At 39.9% G+C, this 18,247-nt stretch overlaps 1 protein-coding gene and 1 non-coding gene across 7 annotated transcripts in view; both read left to right on the forward strand.

Annotated features, from left to right (window-relative positions):
- Positions 1-18,247, forward strand: part of LPP (LIM domain containing preferred translocation partner in lipoma) — a 696,555-nt gene that overhangs the window by 489,052 nt on the left and 189,256 nt on the right. The window lies entirely within an intron of this gene.
- Positions 10,743-10,828, forward strand: MIR28 (microRNA 28). Its single transcript, NR_049166.1, has one exon. It is a non-coding gene; the product is annotated as a microRNA 28 (primary transcript).

Consider the following 18,247-nt stretch of genomic DNA (forward strand, 5'->3'; position numbering starts at 1 on the left):
TCACGTCCCTGGGTCTAGATGACCCCTGGGTGTCATTGCTGAAAGACAGGGGTTTGATAGTTTGGAAATGACAGCGGATCCTAAGAACCTGAAACAAGTTGTAGCCCTGGAGTAGCCCCAGTGTGGCCCCAGTATGTTCATGCCTCTTCTGATTTACATGGGAAATTACCAAACTCTTAACTATGCTCTCTAGCATGTCTTTATTCATTCAACCAAACAGAAGATATAGAGCTATTTGGAAAGTTCCCAGAAACAGTTTCATACTTCTTTCTTTGTAACACTTACCAGATCATTCTAGCTTCTGTTACAAAATCAGCAAAGCCCCTCTTTCTTGCAGCCTCTGTTTCCATCATAGAGCTGTGTTAAATTTCCCTCAATTCTGAATGAATGAGTGAAAAAGAGAATGAATGAGCAGATGAGGATGTGAATAAAATAAACCAATCTCTTCTTCTCTTGAGGGACATTACATTTGGTGTAGCTACATGTAACTCAGATTTATTTTATGGGTTAAGCATTTTGTTAAATTATTTCTAAAACACTCTAAATAAATCACCCCCCAAAATATGGGAAAATCAATTGGACTGTGACTTAACCAAGAAAATATTGATTATCTTCGTGGTTCACAGTATGTCATATGGTTCTATGTTACTAGTTAGCAGAGAACTCCTGAGGCTTATGAAGACTTTTGCAAGAACACAAAGCTCAAAAATAGCAGAGGAGAGGTACAAATGCCAGTCTTTCTGATTCCAAAATTTATATCCTTTCCTTTATGCACAGACATGTGTTCTGCTACCAATTTCTGTGCACCCATCATGTCCTGTGTATCATGTTACATATGATGATGGATAAACAGATAAATAAGGCCTAGAGCTCACCCTTATAAGGAAAAAGATAATTAAGGAAGTGAAATTTTGAGTTTTCTGGGAAGAAAGAAAATGATGCACAAAAAGAAGTCTAGGTTCAAGGGAGTGTGGTTAGATTATAAATCTGCCGTTGCAGGTAGGTAACTTGACCTTTCTGAGAACTGGTTTCCTCATGTGAAAGTTAATATCTGCTTCGTAGACTGGTTGGGAAGATTGAATGAGGAAACATGGGTAGTAGCTGTCATTGAACAGACAACCCATAATAGAAGTAGCACCATGAGATTTGAGGTATCTTTTGCAGCAAGGCCCCTGTCTTAGGGAGAATTAGTGCTGGGCAGAAGAAAGCATGCAGGATTGGAACCTATGACCTGGGCTACAGTCACCCAGCAGTGACTGTGGTCCAACAACTAGCAGCTTAGACCTCTCGGACTCTTCAGGTATAAAACGGAGATCATTGGATGGCCCACTTCACAGGGTGGTTAGAAAACATGCAGAGAACAACACAGTTGTTGCTATAAATCATGCAAACCTATGGGAAAGTTTACTCCTTTTTCACTATCAGGAATATGAGGAGCTACTTTCTTTAAGATTGTGTTCTTTCACCTGTTTTTAAAATCATGGCTCTTACTTAATGTCCTCTCAAGCCAAGCTAATGAGCATTTTAATCTTTGTCATTATCTTGATTTATTTGGCCAAGATGTTGAATACTCATGAACAAGCCTCTGCGTGTGTGTGTGTGTGTGTGTATGTATGAAAACTATTTGGCCTCAGTAGGGAATTGGTTAATTTGTTTTTACTCCTGAAGGTGTTAAACACATCCGCTGTATAATCACTTTGTTTCTTACACCTGAATTGTCCACAAAGCTTAAGCATTTTCCTCCATCAGAGACAAAATTAATAATAATAATAAAATAATAATGGTAAGTATTGTAATGGCTTATCTTGAAAACCTTATTCATATACATTTCATATTTCCCCTCTTTCATGTAGGCCATTCAAAGCATTTGAAACCTCTTGACGACTCAAGGTCGTCATCTTGACCATCTATTATTGTGCTCTGCTGGAATGCAGTAATTTGTCTCTCCTGTCCCCTCAGGCTGTCAGCTGCCATTTCTGCTGTCACTGTGCTGCCTCTCGCAGTCTTTCCCACCACCTTCTGATGTTTATTGGTTCTAGTCTCCTCTGGTATGAGGAAGCAGCAGCAAAATGGTCATTAGAATTGCTGGTGAATAGGAGCTGATAAGCACTAAATGATTATTGCTCCCAAAGGAGCATCCATCAGAGGAAAGAAGTGTTTTATTCTGGTGGGTTTTTTTTTTTTTTTAAGTCACTATTTACAAACACAAGAGCTGAGGCTACTGTTCCTTCCCATCCTTCATCATCATCATTTTTTTCTTCTCTTTTCCATCTCTCAGGGAAACGGGAAACGTGGGCTCTGACTATATGCTTTCTTACCCCTGCTCGGATTTTGTTCTTAAATCATAACAATTAGAGGAATGTTTCTAAATTGGATCATGGCTGATTGTCTCCATTTACTGTGGCTTTAAGAACAAGCTGATTTGAAGCCACATACTTTTGGCAGCTTTCATCCATTTATTTGGACTATCAAGCAAGAATGCTCACAATCTTTCAAATGAAAGAAGACATCTTTATTTCCAGTTCACACCCTTCATAATAAGAAGGGTATTTGAAATAAAGCCAAAAAGCATAACTTCCTTCTCTAACTTCATATTACAGATGACTGCAGTAATGGAAGAATACTTCCTTACTACTGACCTTATCCCCACATCAGCAGCAAAAAATGACAGTGACACCTTAAACAGAAACAGGGGAGGGAGGGGAATTCATTTGCTTCGATTTGTAGGAATTCCTGAAAGTCCGTCTTTAGTAAGCAAGTACAGATGTAGACCCAATAGAGGAAGAAGTCTTTATTTATCATTTTACTTAGAAGTCTCCTTTGAAAGGATCATTGTGCCATTATTACTGAAAAGGAGCCCAGGTAATAGTTACCCAAAATTTCAAAATTAGGGAAAATCTCATTATGAAACATAGATCTCATTTCGGTCTGGTAAAAGACCAGAACTTGGAGGCTGGAGAACCAAGTTTCTCAGCAGAAGCGAGCACTGTGTGTTACAAAGGAAATAGAGCTGAGAACAGTCAGTGGCCAGTTCTCCCCGGTGGGGGGGCTGATGGATCCCCATTCCATCTTCCCAAGTTCATTTCCCTTTTAGGTACTGGGAGCCAGCCAATGTCATAGCCATGTTAGGACACACTCCTGTTTCTTCCTTCTTCTCTGCCCAGGCTCTGCCTCCCTCTCACCTGTAGGAGGTGCTTCTTGGGCTGTTTCCCTCCCAAGTGGAAATGATTTCTTTATGGGAAATATCCATGGCATCAGCCCCATCCCTTTCCTGAGAGGGCTTTCATCACTACATACCTAGGATGATGGTGATTGAAATAATGCCTTATCTTTATGGCATCTGCCAGCTTCCTGAGGGCAGGAACTGCTTTTAATGTATCTACTTCCCTTATGAGCCTGCACCCCAATGCAATTCTCAAAGTATGCATTTAACCAGTATTTATGGGAGGAAAGAAGGAAGGGATGGAGGGAGGAAGGAAGGAAGGAAAGAATGGAGGAAGGAGGGAGGGGGGAAGAATATATCACAACTATAGAAGGCTTCTATTTAGGGCCCTAATGTAATAATGCTATAAATAATATTTTCCTTGAATGCCATTTTACCGTGTAGTTTATTACATTTAATCCCTTAGTATTCATCATTATCCTGATGTTGGATGCATGGGTGTGTAGTGTTTATCTGCCATGTGTATCTTTTTAATGTGTATGTATATTCCTTTTCTCTTTCTCACACACACACATATGCTTTTTGCATACTCATAAATGTAAACTCTCTTAAGGTAAAGACATTACCATGTTCATGACTATATCCCCAAATTCTTGAACAGTGCTGACAAAGGGGAATAATTGTTAGGTGAATGAATGAAGATAGTGCCTCTTTGGTCATCATAACCTTGTGAGATGAATACAATACAATGTTTGTCTTCCTCTTTTACAGATAGCAAAACTGAGGCCTTGAGACTGCTCAAGGTCCCATAGCTAGGTATTGACAAAACCAAGACTTGAACTCACATTTTCTATTTCCATATCTTTTTTCTTTCTGCCTTCTGGGAATTTTCTGTATTAGTAGCAAAGCAAGAAAAGTCACACAAAGAAAATTTGTTTCCACATTTAAATGCATGGTGAGTACACAAGAAATTACTGACTTTTCAATCCAATGATAACACAGATTGTGTGATTTTTAGAAAAAGAAGCATTTCTTTTCCATTCTCTTGCATTTATTAGCATAGTTTTCAGCGCATGCCCGTGTGCGCATGCATCTGCGCACATACACACACATACACACACACAGCTCTCGGCTTGTACTTTTCCAGTCTCCTGTTAATTCTTCCTTCTAGACCCTCCCTGCTCTGACCATCCCCATTTCCTGTCAGGGCTGTTGCTTGGTCAGGCCAAATTCAAGGGACATTCAGCAGAATTTGTCATGGTCCCTTTGGTCCCTTTGGCAAGTGCAGAGGGCTTAAAGGAAGCAGAACAGCAGGCATTTCAGGAGTGGGACTAGGCTGGCCTGTTATAAAAAGTTCATATTCCCCTTAATTGTAGCTCATATTGGCAAACAGAGAAAACATACATACAAATTGCTAAGTTATGCTGAGTGTCCAAGAATGTCAGTAATCCCCATGAAATCTCAATGAAATATCTTTTTTTTTTTTTTTTCACTGAAACAGGAGCCAGAGATCACATGCTGTCCATTCCACTGCCCAATCATTGTAGACAGGTTTGATACATACACATTGACCAGGAAAGGACACCCCTTAAGGCCCTAATGCATGGAAGAAACTGCACACATTTGGCAGCAAATTGAGGTGTAGCAACAATCACTTTCTATTCTCAGACACCGCTCTGTTTTTCTTTTATCTTAAAACAGTATGACTACAAAGGGGAATAAGGTATACAGTGATATAGGCTCCTACATTAAAGTACAAGAGAAAATAGGCATTTGCTTATATCTGAAGCCCATGCGGGGAGAGATGAGTCAGTAAAAAACTGTACAAAGGAGATCTTAAGTCACCAATTGTCACAGATGCTATGGCATGGCAGTGAGTAACCCATGAACTCCCTGAGGCCTTTTTTCTTTTCACTCAGACAGATCATAATAGGGTAAAAAGGATGTCTATACACATTCATGAAACTGATCCCCCATTTGACCGTGAGTCAGGCTATAGTCCATGGACTTGGGCTGTTCAGTGTAGTAGGACTCATTTCTTTCCCTTTTCCTTTCTCATAAATGACTCAGGCGACTCACTGGAGACCCATGTGAGCTTCTCTTCCTGGAATCATCATTTTGGAAGTGCATGTCCTCTAAACTTACTGGATTCACCCAATGAAACACGCCTCTGCTTTGATTTCACCTCCTGTGTGTGGTTTGCAGAGACGAGCTGTTGGGGTTTCCCACCCGTCCACGACTCAAAGTTTCTATTTCTACATTTTGACTGCCAGTTCTATATTTGGTCAAAATCCTGCTTTTTGCCTGGTTTCCTAGGGAAACAGCTTGTCAAACTGCTGTTTTTTTGTCCATCTGCCTTGCCCACTTGGGTTTTTGATTGTGCACTCTGATTATTTCCTAATCTGACAGGCACAAGGCCAAAAATGAGGGGAAACCCCTTGAAATTTCTTAAAAATAAGTTTATGTAAATGAATGGTCAGTTAGGAAATCACAGTTGTGTGTGTTGTGGTAGGGAGGGCGGTTTGTGTTTGTGTTTCTAGTTGTCTGTATGTTTATAGCCTATGATAATAAGAAAGCCAATGTAAGGGAACAGTGGGAGGGTCAAGAAACCTTATTCTATAGATGCAAAGGTACTATACGTAAAATATAGATGTGGACACAGTAACATTCCTGCAAGGACCATCCAGTCAGAAGTACCAGCTATGACACATTTAAAGAAACACTAGACTTTGTCAGAAAATCTGAGTTTTTGTGTCATTTAAACCTCATGCTGGATCTTTTCATTACCACAAGGACCACATTTTACTTCTGGAATTAGGACCCCTTGTGCCAAAGATTCTGTGCAACTGAGAGCATTAATATAAGGAAATGTGCCTTCCTTTTTCCAGCTTTTACACTTCAAACACATACATAGTGACCAATCAAACAGTGTAGAGTGACATACATAACCAATGTCACAGCACCAAGTTGATGATCTATCAATAAACAATCTAACTCCAGATAAATGCCTGTGTATTTTAGGCTTTTTAAAATATGAAATTGACCTGAAGCTCTGTTATACAGATATCATAGAAACACCAGGTTCTAGGAACAACACATTGAGAATCAGTATCCTAGATGATTTCAGAAATATTCTCCATGTCCTTTGGTTAAATTCTCTTTAGGACTTTTTTGGGGAGAGAAAGCTGGCAGAGAAGGAGAAGGAGGTATGCCTTCTTACATTATGGAACACCTATGTTTCACCTTGCCCAGGGAATTATGTCAGTGGGCCTAAAGCATGCCGAGTTTTTTCATGGTTCTGAAATAGTTGTGTTCCTGAAGTCATAGGTGAGCCAGGTCCTTCCCTGTCTGTGGCTCATGGATAGACTGGGGGAACAGGTGTCCAGGTCTTATTTCAGAACATCATCACATACCTATTGTGAGAAACAGAGCCCTCAACAAATAGAATCTGTTGTTTCATTTAGTTACTTTTCAAGATGCCATTACCAGAAATTTTATGTAAATACATATTTTATTCCCTGAGGCATGTTAATATGAGACCAAAATTATAAAACATTGAAAACAAAATTTCCTTTTTTACTAGTTTTCTCTGTGTGCTATTGGGAACATGCATGCTATAGGAGAACAAAGGTGTTCAAACCCAGCCAAAGCCTCTTTGCTGTTTTGTTTGCAGAATCATAGGAATGTGGTATTGATTTTCAGTAGTTCAATGCAGTTCAATTCAGTGAACATTTACTCTTTGCCTTCTCTGGGTCAGGTCCTGGGTCCATGCTGTGAAAGAAAGTATGGACGTTATTAATAAAGCCAACACTTAAGAGTTCCAATAAAGTGCTGAAAACATATGACTACACTATGGCCTAGATAGTAATCAGTGCCTCAGAAGAGGTACTTATTTATTTATCAAGTACTCATATTGTACTTATTATATGTCAAGTACTGTTCTATATACTTTATTAACTCGTCATCCTCCAGACAGTCCTTTAAAATGTAAGTTCTGTGGTTATCTACATTTTGCACTGATGCATAGACAAGGTAAGTAATCTACTCAAGGTCACATTGTCAATAGCAGTAGGTCCAGGCAGCAGGCTCTGGTGTGCTCTTAACCACTATGCCATGCTCTGAGAGGTGAGAAAAAGAAGAAGTTGCTTTGGATGCAGTGGATCAAGGAATGAGGGTTTCAGAAAGAAGATATGCAGATGAGTAGCATTCATCCTACCGGGGAAGTTTGGGAATGTCTGGCTTTTGGCATTCATAGCAGTGGGCGTAATATGGGCGGTAGCTTTGAAGCAGAAAATGTCTCTATGGTTGTGTTCAGAGAATAGTGATTTCAATTGTCTACAAGGCTGTTAGAGGTCTGAGACCAGCATGGCAAGCAGAGCATGCTTGTGTCCATGGCAGCACTTTGCTCAAGGTCAAGAAGCTACTAATACCTGCCACTCTGAGACAGCACATTCTCAGATACCTAAAACCAATAGGTCCAAGCTGGAACACTTCCACTTTGTTGCTGAAGAAAGCTTCCCAAATTCAACCCATTTGCTTTGGTACAACCCATACCCCATTGGAGCCAAGGAATTCTGATTTGCAGATATTTTTCTTGCTTCCTTGGCCACCCTTCATTACTCTTCTTAAATACTTTCTAGGTCATTCCTTCCTAGGTAGGAATAAGTCTCCACCAAGGAAAAGATAGGCAGAAGTGAAGAGCTCACTGACGGGGGTGTCCTGTAGTGGGCAAGGTGCTGAGGAAAGCATCTTTGCCCACCTGGGCATCATTTCCAATTGTTCATGCACAGCTGCATCTCTTCTTCTCCATGGAGCTTTCTTGATCAACTAGCAAGACAAGCCCACTGTCTAGGAGCTGCACAGCTCACTCTTTCAGATGCCACTTGAATCTTTTGGAAAAACATTTGATATCGCAGCCTGTGCTGAGTGTAGGTGTCGTGCTTCATTTATCACCTATGTTTAAAAATATTCTTAGCTTACCAAGAGATTTTCCTCCAAAGATTCTCTTTCTTCTACCAACCACAACCTCCTGTTTCTTTACTCAGTCTAGCCTTTGTTTAGGCCTGCATCATGGTATTATCAGGCACCCAAACAGGTTCACTGGATGCCTCTTTCTTACTTTTGGAGTCAAATACTCCCATTCCTCATTTCCCCTCCATCCTTGAATACATTGATGCAAGTAGGATATCCCATGGCCTAATGTGCATAATTACAGACTTTGGAGTCAGGCAGCCCTGGGCCAGAGTGTGTCATATATTGTCCTCCTCATTGAGCCTCAGTTTTCTCATCTGTATAATGGGGGTATTAACTGGACTTGCCTCAAGGGATCTTTGAAATCAATGCAATAATGTATATCAAATACTTAGCCCAGTGCCTTCACACTATGTGTCCAATAAATGTAGCCATTATTAATATTGATAATGACACAAAGCTTTTAGGATGATCATACCAGCCAAAGTACATGGCTCTTCCTCTGATTTTATTTTATGTAGCCAGAGGCCCATACCAAAGCACTGATGATAAAGGGAAGGTATAGAAAATTCTAGGCTCCTTTAAACTAAGGTGAGTGCCTCCAATTTATTTCCACAGCTCTTACAACACTTACCCTGATTGATGGCTCTGGGGAGAAATCTAATGGGCGTCATGGACGCAAGGGGGTAGACAATTCCCAAGAGAAATGCCAGAAAAAAAAAGGGAGTGGTGTATGATATGACTTTGAGTGGTTAAACCAGCATTTGTTCTTATCCACATCCACTCCTCAGCATTATCTGGGGAGCCCCCCCTTTTTTTTTTTTAACAACATTTAGTACACACACACAAACATACACACATTGTGTATTTTATTAAAGTATAGTTGATTTACAATGTTTGGTTAGTTTCAGGTGTACAGCAAAGTGATTCAGTTATATATAATATGTATTTACTTTTTTCAGATCCTTTTCCCTTATTTTAACCACACCAATTCCTGAACTCCACCCCCAGAGTTAATTGTTCTTAGGTGGGGAGTGGGGATTATTATTTTTTAAGCTCCCCAAGTGATCCCAACAGGTAGCCGGGATTCAGAACCCATGACTGAGAGGATGGGCAAGCAGAGGGAGGAAATGGAAATGCTCTGATGGCAACCAAGAGAGGAATCAATGCAAGATAGACGCAACAAGTGCTCAGCGAGCTGGAGCTTTGCTTCTGCTCTGTCTCTTATCTCAGGGCCACGTTTGCAGGCAGCACAAAAATAAAGGGGGAGGGGGACGTCGACATCAAGGATGTGAAAGTTGCTTCTAATCTTCAAATAGATATTAGGCAGGGGCTCTCAGATTCTAGCTTGGGGACTAGCGAGGCACCTGGTATGTGCGTGCTGAGGTAAAATGTATGTACTGATGTGAAAGCCTCAGTGTCAGGCCCTCTGAAAAGACAGATTTTCTGAGCTTTGCTTGCTATCAAAATAATAAAGGAATTCTGTGGCTTTCTTATGAGTCTTTAGATTTATACGCTTGGTTACAGCTTATCTCTTTTCTCCATGCTTTCTCATTTCCAGTTTCCAAATTATGGGAAATCATCTGGTTCAGTTTCAGCTTCCTCATTTTAAAGATGAGCAAACTGAGTGATGCCTGACTTCTCACAGACCTATAGGGGCAGATGTCTCCTCGCAGTGGACCAGGGTTTACTCAGTACTGGGTTCAGAGATGGAAGGGCTAACTTCAGAGTGTCTCCACCTTTCTTACTGACACTTTCTGTTTTCTTGACCAAAACCTGGGATATTCTCATGTCATCCTGACTAACCAGGTGTTTATTTTCAAAGATGGCTGAACTAAACTATGTTTAAAAACACAGATCTTACCTTAACTGCCCCAGGTACCACTGCAGAAAAACTGTGACCTTGCTGGTGTCACTGCACACCAAATGAGACTTAATTTTCCCTAAGTACTCAGGAGAAGAAAAACAATAATGTATATGATGGGTTTTTGGCCCACACCCATACCCTTTAGGAGAAGATAGAATTTGGCACAGTTCATATTCTGATTTAAAGAAAAATGTTTTGTTCTGATGTTATTTGTCTAATTAGTAGTTCACAAAAAAAGGATTGGGTTTTTCCTATGCAATGTCATCTAGCCTTTGAGATTTTAGAGTTAGATGGTTCAAATCAATTGACTTCTGTGAAGCTTCCTAATGGATGCATCTAACCTTGATCTTCACACTGTATCCTTATATTCAAGGCTCATACATAGCTCAGATCTTCCCCTTATCATGTTTGTATGTTTATTCAGTAAACATTTGTTGAATGCCACCCAAATGCCCAGATGGTTGAAGGACAGAGACAGTACACAGGGCATGTGGTAGGGAATGAATGGTGGATGCTGAGGCTATGAAGGCAAAACTGCAAAGAACTTTTAAAAGTAATTCTCAGGGAATTGGCAAAGAGCCAGCGGAGGTGTGTGAGAACAGAGGAGTAATATAATTAGATTTGTATTTTAAGAGAGAAAACATCTGATCATGGTTTATCCATTCAACAGACACTAATTGAGCACCTTCTGCATGGCAGATACCACGCTTGGCTCTGAAGATACAAGAAAGAATAAAAAATGGTCCTTGCCCTCAAGGAGCTCACAGTCTATTGAGTTGCCTTTCTGTCTTCCCCACTAGATTGTGAGCTCCTGGAGGGCAGGCACTTTTGTTCAACTGAAAAAAAAGTACAAGTTTCAGAGTTCAACCTGGATTACAGTCCCAGCTGTGTTATTTTTACCCTATGTCCTCGGTTCACTGATCTGAAAATCAGAGCTAATGGTGCCTTCCTCACTGAGTATGTGGAGAGATTACATGAGAGGATAGGATGCACCCAACACAGCAGGAGCTTTGTAAATACATTTCTTTCTATATTGCAGTGCCTGGCACATGGTAGGCATTCAGTAAGTAAATGGCTGCTGTCTAGCTGGTTGGAAGGCCTGTAGACTCTGGTGCCTGAGGGTTGGGGGAATTTCAGCCTGGGATCTATAGCTAGCAGACCCCTTCTCTGCTTGGTCAGTGGTCAAGTTGCTTACTCCAGGCTGTGAATTACAGGCAGAGCCCATGTTGGGCTCTGAATCTTCAGTTCCTGAATCCCAGCATGCATCTTGCAAAAGTCAGAACCAAAGTCAAAGGAAAATGATGAAATTTTCTCTCTGGCCAAAATGCTATCACTTCATCAAGGGCAACAGATCTTCTTGGCAAGTGAAGTTGATTTGCTTGTGCTTATGTAATCAGTTGTATTTGCAAGTGACTGAGGCCTTCTCATAGTGGCTTAAAGGGGTGGTGTTAGTTGTCCCTGTCCTTTGTTTGACATTTTGTTGTTTTCAGAAAATATTCATAATTCATGATCTCACTCATTCCTGACAAAAATCACTCTGAGGTCCACATGGTAGGAATCCAGACACTTGACTATATTCCTTCAGTCACTGGGGTGACTGAGACTCACAGAAGTAAACTGACTTGCCTAAAGTCATTTAGTTCCTTGTACTATGTGTTTGTAAGCAGTTTGCTGTTACATCAGAAAAATTGTGAGACAGATAGATGTTAGTACTTTCTGTTTGTTTAGCCATGATGGTATATCAGGAAATCTAAATTCATTTTTTGTTTTTTTGGCTCAGTATGTGAGCTTAGGAAATGCAGAATGGGATTCTTAAGATTGATATGCTTCTCTGACCTGTAAAATCATTGTTTTTCTTCCCCTGACTGATCACAAGATAAACCTGTTCCATCATGTGCTATATCTTCTATTTGTGATATTATCAATACTTACATTGACAAACTCTTAAAGATTTATATAATGCTTCTAAGAGTCACTATCTTCAAACCTACTTTATGAAGTAGAACCTGGTCCAAAGTAAGGTCTAGAGAGATTGTGTGACATGTCCTGTGACCAGTATGTGACAGATTTAAGGCTGCCATCCTAGTCCTCAAGCTTCTGAATCTGATACTTGCTATAACGCATATCTCAGACTCCATTGAGCCTCCATGTGTTTGCTGTGGGTTAGGCTTTTCCTTCGAAAGTTAGAACTTAGTAAACATAAACTTTACCACAGTAATGCTAGTATGACGTACCCTTCAAATGAAAAACATGTATCTTCAAAGGGACTGCTCCACTTTTTCATTTATTTCTCAATTTTACCTCTAATTTTTTTTTTCTTTAATGCTCCAAAAAATGTTCCAAGTTTCTTTAATCTACAGGTTGGTAGTGAGAGGTTGGCCTAATTTCTATATTCCCTTTGAGCACAAGCAATAACACATTTTAAAGGATGATAAATAGCAGTGTGAAATATAGAAGGATTCTATAAATACCCACTGAAATCCCTGTAGTCAGAACCAGGTAGAATAAGAGAACAGTCAAGCCATCCTCTTTCCTTCCACATTATCTCCCTTTTCTTGTATAAGTAGTTGCATGGATAAGACCTCAAACACCAGAGCCAGACAGACAAGGATTTGAGTCTTGGCTCTGCCTATATGACCTGCAAGACTGTAGACAAGCTACCTAACTCTCCTGGGCTTTGTTCCCCTTGTTTATAGAAAGAGGTTTAATGATATTACATGTAATTTGTAGAACAGTCATTTAGAACAATGCCTGCACATTTTTAGTTGGTAATTATAATCACTTCCTATCACTGCGTTTATCTTCCTCCAAGACCCTATTTCTCACCTTTTAGGATACTTCTGTCCGTGTCTATTCTATAGAGAGGAAATACTATCAGCCTACATTTAACATCAGTTTATGCTCCTATGTCATGGGGTATTTTGCATTTCTAATTTCATCCTTATCTTTCTAATCAAAGTGCTGACTGATGCAGTATCTACCACCTTGTGCCTGTCTAGTAAATATGATTTGGACTAAAAAAGTTTAATTTTTAGTTACAAGAACAGTATCATAACACTGCCAAAATTTTATAAAATAGAAAAGAGAAAACAAACACCCACAATGCAACACACTCATGACACCATATGTGGTGTAACAGTCAAGGCCATGGATGTCGTGTTTGAATCCTGACTGTAATACCTTAAGCCCTCTACTGCAACTGTGGGCCTCAATTTCCTCCCCTCTGAATGAAGGCAGTAACAGTAACCACCTCATAAGCAGGAGATTGGGAGGATGCTGTGCATATAAAGCATTTGGAACAGGGCTTGCTCAATAAATCTTAGTCGTGAAGAGGAGGAGGGGGAAGAGGAGGACTTGCATGTGTGTCCCCTTTATGCTTGTTGTTGTTCACAGATTACTTGAGGAGTTTCACCTCTCCTGCTCCCTGTTTTTGCCACAAGAAACATGCATTTGGAGACTGAAGAGTATACTCATTGGAGAATCCCCAGACCCAGGGAGGGGAAATGACTGTCTGGATTGCACTCAGCAAGTTTATAGTGAAGAGAGATCTAAAATTCCTAACCAGCAGGCTCCTCTCCTCATTTCCTATATACATTTCTTATTTGGGGTCACTAATTTTTGACTACTGGTTGCTATCTGAGATTGTAGATTAAGCTTCAGGAACAATAAAGCACGCTAAGATTTTTCAGTCTGGCTTTTATGGCACTGCTGGCTTTGTATGACAGGATTTCATATCCACTGGGATGTCCATACCTAAGGGCAAATGGAGAGGACTCCTCAAAATGTATAGCCATAAAAAGACAGCACATCCCTCTATGCAACCTGCCCCAAAAAACCCCACATAAATAGTTTCCATCATGATTCTCATCTTTTATGTGTGGGCATAAGTCCTTGCAGCAAAATCCCAGGGCACCCATGTTTCTATACCCTGAACTTCCTCTAAGCACTGAATTGTTAGTATCAGAAGTCATCACAGCCACTTCCAAGCTCATTTCCTTCAGTCTTTAATGAAAGCAATCTTTTTTTTTTTTCTTTAGATCAGCAGCAAAAAAGCAAACATTTACATGAGTAGTATTCACCCAAGTGTGGAGCAGCTAACTTGCTGAACCAGGGTCCTGGGTTGATCTGTAGACATCTCTCCTCACTTAGAGGTGGGCTGTCCCAGCAGATGCTCCCCTCACATTTACAAAAATATCACTGACATCATTGCACACAGCACAGACCATGAAACAAACAAAAAGTCACATAGAGGGACATAAGAGCCAAAGGTCAAGTACATGAGATTTTTACCTGAAAAGAAAGATGGCAACTTGTCAGCTTGACTTTCTTATATGTACCTCTTGGGGTCTTCACTTTGAATGTCATTCTTGCTACATCTCTGGATGTCCAAATTCTAACCTTGTCCAAGACCTGATTAAAATGCCACCTTCTCTTACTGTCCCTCCATCTCCCCACGCTGAGCCATCTCCTCTTTCTCTATGTTCTGGTAGCAGTGATTAAAACCTTTTACTTTGGCTATTGTATTTTTGAATATTTCCAGATGCCTAATGTTTCCTGCCAAATCTCCTAGAGGACAAGGCCATGTCTCAATTATTTCTTTAATTTCTTTACCGCTAGCACTTGTTAGGCCCTCAGCATTTGTGCTTTGACTAAATTTATTACTGACCATCATATCCTCAGCTGTGTTTAGTTTTTGTGCTACTAGGAACTTGCTAGGTTGTATCTCATACATGAAACAGTGCTGTCCTTATGATGCTTGACGTCCTCTGTAACATCTAGTACTTATTCTTCTCCAAAAAGCTCACTTTATATTCAAGAAGCATTGGAAGCTGAGTCCCTAACCTTAGGCATTGTCTTGAGGGTTGAGGCAGTGCTGAATAGCCTGGGTCAGTGACCATGACATGTCTCTTGGTTAGAAAGAGAATAAAGCCAGTAACAACTTGCTTCTTCCTATTACTGAGGATAGTTAGAATGACAGAGAAGGTAGAGCATATAGAGTTTTTGGTGATATTCATGGTAGTGTTATAACAATAACCCTTTGTATGTTTCTGGCACTTAAGTATATCAAGTCCACTTCATTCTGATCAGAGTGACACTTTTGACCCCATCCTTCCTAGTTACTAGACATTGGAAGGCATTTTCTAGCATCAGTGTGGCTGAGTGCAAATCCTAGCTCCTTCTCATACCAACTTGAGCAAAGCTCTTTAGCTTCTCTATGTTTGTTTCTTCATCTGTAAAGGGAGGTAGCAAAAGTACTTATGTCATTGGATTATTTCAGAGGTTAAAGGAGAAAGTACGTGTACGGAGTAGTAACTCCACATGATATTATTGTAATCCCAGGCACTGAATAAGGCCCTGGATCAAGAAAATTCTCATCAGATAGAAGTATTTGTTTCAGAAAGGCATGTGTATTTTTTGGGAACAGTGTATGGGAAGAAGGCAAAAAGGGATGGGAGAGGTTCGGGCTAGCTTGCCTAGGACTTTGGACTCACCTGTATAAAAAGTGGTTCCTGAGGTCTGCATAATGTGAGGAGAAACACCCTTTGTTAAGTCGAGGAAAGGGAGACTGGCACAAAGGATTGCACCAGCACAGCCTGAACACTCCTCTGGGGACCACATCTGTTTGTGCCAGCTGTTGTCAGTCTGTGTAGGCTTGATGAGAAGAACAGCCACGATTTTCACTTTACAACTTCCATCTTGGAATCTCAGAATACTGTGTTAGATGAGGGCTTCCAAAGTTTTGCCAAGAATGAACATACTTTTCCAAGAATGCATCACTGTGCACCCTTTGATGATGGAACAAGAATGAACTAGTTTCAGAGTAGACCTGTTTTTCTGATTTGAGCCATCTTCTTTTTTCTACCACTTATTTTTCAGATGACATGGGACAACTCAGTTCCCTCCCTGACTCTTAGTTTTTTCATTATAAATAAAAGGGTTTATCTACCACTAAATGATTTCCAGTATGTCTTCTGTTTCTGAAATGCTCAGAGTGCAAGGGATATACAGTTTCCTCCCAAATAGACTACAGCTTGGAACAATTTGGGCCAGGATCAAGTTCTCGTAGAATAGCATATTTTGTAGTATTTTGTTCATGCTTGCATTATAATCCAGCAAGGGGAAAAAAAAAAAAGATTATTAGTTTGATCACTAGGAAATGGTATTATTATCTTTTAGTTTTTTTATACGAGAGTATTAATGACCCTTTACATGATTTTTCCTTTGCCCACCACTAGTACAGTACTATTCATCATTTCTTTTTACTATTTTAAGATTTAGGATTACCCTTCCAGCTTGTCTCAGAGGTTAAGAGGCAGTCTTTTCAAGAGCAGTTCTTCTCTTGCTGAATCACGAGTGAAGACATTAAAAATGGCTCTCTCTAAATCTTGTACTCCATCTATCTACATCGGAATTACCAGGACACTTGTTATTTTCTAGGTTTCTATCTTTCTACACAGAGGAAATATTATATTTACAAAACAGAAATAGATTCACAGACTTCGAAAACTTATGGTAATCAAAGAGGACAGGAGAGGGAGAGGGATGAATTAGGAGTTTGCAATTAATATATACACATTACTGTATATAAAATAGATAACCAACAAGCACCTGCTGTATAGCACAGGGAACTATATTCAATATTTTATAATCACCCATAAGGGAAAAGAGCATTGTAAATTAACTATTTTTCACTTTTCAAAATGTCTTAGTATTTTTCCCTAAGGAAGTGTCCTTTGATAGTTCAAGACTTTGTAATACAAGGTTAAATTCTCCTAAACATATGTAGATGGACTATAAAATCCCTCTGAAACAATGGTGATGGATCGAAGACTGAGGCAGTGTGTATGGTAGGAAGTATGCACTTTCTGAACTTGATGACCGGAATCCAATTTCAAGTTCCCAAGTTCTGTCAAGGTGATCTCTGTGCCTCAGCTTCCTCTTTTGCAAAACCAGAGTCTAAGATCTGATGGGGTTGCTGTGGTGTTTATATGAGTTAACATATTGTGAACATTGTCTGGTCCCTGCTGATCTACTCAGGATACATTATTTTCACTCAAATTATAAATCAATGAATATGTAAATTAAACACATGTATTTCTATCTTTCAGAGTTTATGGAAAGGGATATTCCTTCAATAGGATTACTATTATTTGAAACCAGGTTGCTGATGAGTTAGACGTACTAAACGCTATTGGCTCTTCAGTATCAGAGCATGATGTTTTCTCCCCTCTGCCGCAGTGCTGATGAATGACATCGAGTCATTCAAATTCCCTCGTCCACCTTCCTGCCACATTTGAAAGGCATCCATAGCTCAGATTTGACAGGCTGTTTGTGAGCATTTAGTACAAGTCATGAGCCCCTATGAAATATTAGCATACATCATATCACCTTAGGTATTACTCACAGTGGCCCTGAAATGGAAGCATTCCCTCTCCCCCGCCTGCCCCCGACCCCATTTACAGACGAAGATGCTTATGCTAAGGGAAGGTTAAAAAAACTGATGAAATGTTATGCAAAATATGTGCTTCATCTTGGTATTTGAACCCGCTTTTTCTGCTTCCAAAGCCCACACTTTCTCCATTACACCACAATCAATGTTTCTGAAAGTAAATGGGGCCACACTGGTCTCCAACCTCTGGTATAATTAGCATCATGCTTTAATCAGTGAGGTTGACTGTCTTGATTAACCTTTATGACAGATCATGTAAGTTTCATATTTCTAAATGAATATATAGAGGCAGCTGTAAATTAGTGGAAAAACACTGAGCTTGGATCAGAAGCCTCATGTCTCTGTCACTTACTATGAGTATGATTTTGGTTAAGTCATTTAACATAGTCACTTAACAAACCACTAACTTTGTTTTTTTTTCTTTGTACAAAAAACACACAGTCCTGTTTCAGAAAATATTAAATGAAATGTAATACGTGTAATCATTGCGCCGGAGTTCCTTGTAGCCTGTAAAGGAACGTGGAAATGTGAATGTTTTTCTTCCTTTCCTTCAAGTCCTAATACAAGCTTCTTTTCCCCCCAGCCTGTTTTTGGTATGCCCCAGTTCATGATAACCCCTTTCCTCTAAACCCCTATCATCCATTGGTGTATCCACATGGTATTTATAACAGTATAGCCTATGATTTACATAGGCTATCTCATTTAGCTCATGGGCTAAATCCTATTGACCCCATTTTATAGTTTAGGCAACTAATATTTAGTAAAATGAAGCATCTTGCCCTGAGCCACACAAGTG

Source organism: Sus scrofa, chromosome 13, assembly GCF_000003025.6.
Source record: "Sus scrofa isolate TJ Tabasco breed Duroc chromosome 13, Sscrofa11.1, whole genome shotgun sequence".
In the NCBI taxonomy this organism is placed as follows: Eukaryota; Metazoa; Chordata; class Mammalia; order Artiodactyla; family Suidae; genus Sus; species Sus scrofa.